Consider the following 5,580-nt stretch of genomic DNA (forward strand, 5'->3'; position numbering starts at 1 on the left):
GACAGGGGTCTAATATATGTAATGCAATGAATCAGAATGTTATGGGGCTTGACAGCATAAACATTGAAGAGAAAACAATGGCATAATGACTTCAAAACATGAAGGAGAGTTATTTTTAACCTCAGAATGTTAATCCCTGACACAATGTAATCACAAATGAAGATAGAACAAAAAAGTTACAAACATGCAAGGGCCCAAAAATATATTTTTCAAAACCTGCTTCTCAGATAAGGGAGGATGAGCTCCAAGAAAATAAGGGATCAAACCAGGAAAAAAGAAAGCATGGAGTCCAAAAAAGGTGAGTGGAACACTCAACACAGGAGAAATGAGAAGAGAATGGCACTAGAAGCAAAGGGCATGATTGTGAAGGGAAGTGCCAAGATGCCAAGGGTGCAGCAGGCCTGCGGAGCACTCAGGTAGGACCGGCCTTCTGGGAAAGCACCCTGGCCTTGGGCACAGCACATAGTGGTGATGGGGCCAGCCAGGCTCAGAATGACCCATCAGGGCTGCCAGAAAGGCCTGCTGGGGCAGGCAGCTCAGATGAGGTGGAAGTGGAATCTCGTGGTGGCATCATAGCGGTCTCCTTGTTAAAACACAGGTACAATGTTCTCAGTCATTCTATGATTAGGGTGGCAATATTTTAAAGCATTGGCTATCAGGTTATGCAATTTATATTACAAATATTGTGACTAGATAAAAGCATAGAAATAGGAAAAAAATGGACTTCACTTGCCTGTATTCTGGAAATACTTATCCAAATCAGGATAATTCTAGGACATTCCAGTTACATAATTGCCTGCTTTGTTGAACTTTGGCTTAAAAAGTCCATAAACCACAAAGACCTATTGAGTCTAAGAAAAAATATAGATAATCATAATATATTTTCAGTTTCTAATATACTAAAGGTTGGTTATCTTTAAAATATAATGAATACTATTCTATACATATCTTATAAGATTAAACAACTTATACATTACTTCACTGGCTCCATTTTCTGGTTTTTGGTATGAAAAAAATATGGAGTAAAATAGAATAATTTCTGAAATGCATTATAATTAAGACAATTGAATAAAAATGATCACATAATTCAAGAAGTGATTCATCATCAATTTACCTAAATGTGGGTTTTCCTGCTCTTTTTATTCTCTTTTTAAATACTTTGTCTTTAATAACTACTTCAAATTGAAGTGTTATAAAAAAGTTTATTTTATACAACATAATTTTTTAGTTTAGCTTTATTGTCACTTTCTACTTTAATTTTACTTTATATTATTCGTTGTTAGCAACTTGGTGAGGGAGAAATACCGGATTTGAAAGACTCATGTAAACTGTTGGTCAAAATGAAATTCAGGAGTCCTTCCTTTCTCTGCATTCTTTTCTTTTTTCACCCTCAGAGCTCACACACTGGGAGTTTACTGTAATAGATATTGATGTTTATACAGCATTTTCCATCCTTATGAGAGTATGAGGATGTATTTTCTCTTTGTAGAGATGGATAGATGGATTGAATTCATCTTTTTGAATTATCAAGCAAAGGCTATTTCAAAACTATAGGATTTTTGCAAACTTCTTGCAATAACCCTTATTATTCATGAAACCCAAGCCTCAAAAACAAGAACTCACACTGACCTTGGTTATTACCTCTAGATAGAAGTAGCTGTCTTTTGTAATGAGGTATCCCCCATAAAAAGAAACATGATGGAACAAGGACACATACCCCAGGTGGCCTAACACAGTAGGAAAAACAAAAATTGGGCTTTGATGCCCTGGTTTGGCCTGAGTATGCAAAGTAACAGGGGGAAAGGAAGATTCTATTTCACTGTGGGTAGGAGTATAAAAACTCTGGTCTCCAGAATCTTGGCAACATGTATAATGCACAATATATATGCATAAGGTTCATATTACACTCTTGTTCATAGATGTAAATAGGGAAACAAAACGTCTGCTTAGACAGATTAAGTAAATTGTAGCACATCCAAACAATGGAATACTATGTTATAATTTAAAATACAAAGGTAGATCTATATTCACGCTCATGAATAGGACAATCAAAATATACTGATGAATTAAAAAGGTCAAAGGATATGTGAAAATATATACACCAAAAATCTCAACATAGATACAACTGGGTAGTGATATGTCATGTAACTTTAGATTAATCTAATTTTCTAACTTATGTCTAAAATTATCATTTATTATTTAAATAATTTAACAAATAAAAATTATATGCTATAAAAATGAAGATGTCTGAAATTTCTCATGAAGTCCTGATAACTTCATAAAATGATAACTTTATGCAAAATAGTATGCTTTCTAAATATTGCTCAAGATATTGCAATGTTTTTATAAATACTGCTGATGTATTTGTTGCTAATTTGATCCCATCCTTTGTTACTGAAAAGCTCAGAAGTGCGGTGATTAAAAGCGAGTATAGAGAGAATTCCCTGTATTGTTTTCTTCATTCCATTTCACCAGGAAGATAGTAAACCTCTGGTTCCCATCATTTAGCATATACTGAATTTATTGTTTTGTTTTATAAATTGACCTTTTTTATTTATGGGTATGGACATGAACCAGATATAATAACTTTAGATTGAACCAAAATCTAAATCCTATTCAAATACCCACAATACCACGTTATTTAATGACTGAAGCTTTCATTGTATAAATACCAAAAATAAAGTGGATTTTAGTTATTCTTGGATATTGGGAGTAATGCCAGAAACTAAAGGAAGTCTGCTCTCTTTATACTATTTTGGGACCTGTGACTTTTAGCCTTTTGTTTGTTTACAGATTAAGTTGAGAATATAATGAAACCTATGGACCCTCTTCCCAGAAAAATGTTTTTATGTACATATAAAAATTATTTTTGTATACAATTTCAAATGCTCACAGAGTCCCCTGAAGCACATGCTTTAAATGGATAAATTAGAATTCGTGAGTGAAACTAAGAGAGAAGTTGAATTCATTTCTATTTAAGAAGGGACTTCTGACAGAGCAGAATTTTCCATCAGTGTGCATTGCTTCATTAAACACGCACTGAAGATGATTAAGTATATTTGGGAGGCAGATTGAGTGAAATGGCATAGAAGAAACTCCAACCTCCAAATTGAGCTTTGCCAAGATGACCTCGAAGAGCACTCTAACTCTAATATTTCATTACTGGATTTAAATAAAGATAGTGTACTTAATCCAATAGGTAGGCTTTAAGAATATGAAAGGAACTAATGTATGTCCTGTTGCACTACCTCTCTGCCACTCTCTGTTTTCCCATCACAAAGACAATACACCTGCTTGATATTCTCTCTCTAGGTCCTTTTTCAGGCTTCCATTTCAAAATGGCAGAACAAGTGTATGACTCTTTCCATCCCTACAACCTCTTAAGTTGTTAGTAAATAAAGAGATACAAATTCCACAATGATGTAGAAAATGGTAAAGATCAACAGGCAAGAAACTCATACATTTTAGAAGAAGACAAAAGGAAAAAGACTGAACCAGAAGTGGCACTAAACTACAGACTGAGGTAACGAGGAGGAGACAAAGCTGAGGAGAGATGTAATGGGCTCAAGGGGATAAGCTTGAGTGACTTCGACTCACCGACTGTGAGGTTAGCAGAGTCTCTCACCACCACACCTAGTGGCCCTGCTACCAGGCACTTAGCTGTGCACGAAATTAACAGGGTTCTTTAGAGAAGAATTGCATCATCTGTCTCTGGACAACCAGCACAACTCTTTGAATGAAGAATTATAGAGCAAAGCTCTCCTAATTCTGCAGTTAGAGGCTTTCTAGTTTAATGCTACTCCCACCCACTCACTCAAATACAAGGTCTCCTGAACTTTACACACACACAGAGTTTCCTATTTATTCCTTCTTAAATGGGAGCATAAAATCAGTATCCAACATAGATTGGAGGATATCTGCAACAAAATACAGAAAAATGAATGGAAACGATATGTATATCATCATGAGGAAGTATGTTTAAAATCCAATCTGTTTTTCCAGAAAGACTATGTAAGATACAGTAGCCACAAGATAAGAATGGTGTACTATGAAACAGAAATGATCTGTGAACAGGAAATAGCTTTTATGAATTAAAAAAATATTCTAAGTTTTATTTAATTGAAAGATGAAGTTAATATTTTTCAAAAACCTCCTAGAATGTATAGAAACATAGCACATATGAGATAAAATACGAAATGTAAAAGGACCTAGTCAGAACCTACAACAGCCAACTAAAAAATATCCCCCAAAAGAATGAACAGGTAAAAAAAACTTAAAGTGCAAGCTAAGTTTAACAATTACTTTTAAATGAAAAAACAGTGTTCATAGCTTTTGCTGAACCCTTACTAGGGTTTTAACAAAGTATGCAAATAAAGTAGTGATAAACTCTATTCGAGAGTTTTTAGAAGTCACCAAACATGTATATAGGCTACTGGGCCTAATATGGCTGGGAATTTGGCATTAGAGGAGGGAAAGGTGAGTGATTCAGGGAAGAGATGGCAGCACCTGCAAAGCTCTGGAGTGGACAGAAGAAAACTCTGTTGTCCCATGGTGATCATTAAATATTTAATACACATCAGAACAGATGTAGCAATCAATTAGGAAAATTACCAGCTCTACACAATTACCAGTATACTCATACCTGGTATACTCATATACCAGTATACTCAATTACCAGTATACTCATACCTGACTGAGTGCCATTCCTGCTGGTACAAACAGTGAAGGGCAAGTTCTTTTGCTTAACTGAAAAGTTCAGATGTCTGATGTCCAAACCAGTTTTTAAAATGAGCAAATGTGAGCTGGGAAAAATGAAAATAATGAAAACCTAGAGGAAAGAGAAACAGATTAGTAGCTTTGATGTTTTAAGGCATCTGGTCTTATGAAGTGAGTAAAGCAAATTTTTTTTTTTTAGAAAGAACACAAGTATCTACATGGTAATGTCTTTCATGGGCTAAGAAAACCTGCTCTTTCTTCTCAGAATCTATCCTTTATCTATGTATGTGTGTATATGTACATAGAGAGAGCCCTTATATATGCATATAGCATAAATATAAATACATAGATATAAAGCCTTTTCTTCATTTAAACTTGAAGGCTCCCAGGTTTACGTTTTTTATTCCTGGGAAAAGAAAATGTTGACTTTATTTTAAGGCAAAAGATGCCTGATTTACCTGTCAGTTGAAGTTGATGGTAGGGTCTCAGGAACAAGAGAAATTAAGGGTTTGAAGAGGTGTTAGAAACAAAGACTAATTAAAGACCCACCGTGGTTCAGGCACTATACTCTTCCCTGGGATTCAGAGAAGGGTTACTGCGATGATGAACAAGAAAAACAATCATTTCATAAGAGCCACAGAGGGATAAATTTAGGATGATGGAACAAATGCAAAGAAAATTAACCTATTCTTAGAAACTAGACTCAACCCTAAGAGAATCTTCAAACATGATTATTGTAGGCTACAAAAGAGCAAGAGTCATATTTCTTATTCACCTGAGAGCTGGAAAAAGTAGGTTATTTAATTAATTTTTTAATTAAATGAGTGATTATGGACTTTATGTTTAAGTTTAGAGGGTATTAAA

This window comes from Manis javanica, chromosome 10, assembly GCF_040802235.1.
Source record: "Manis javanica isolate MJ-LG chromosome 10, MJ_LKY, whole genome shotgun sequence".
Classification (NCBI taxonomy): Eukaryota; Metazoa; Chordata; class Mammalia; order Pholidota; family Manidae; genus Manis; species Manis javanica.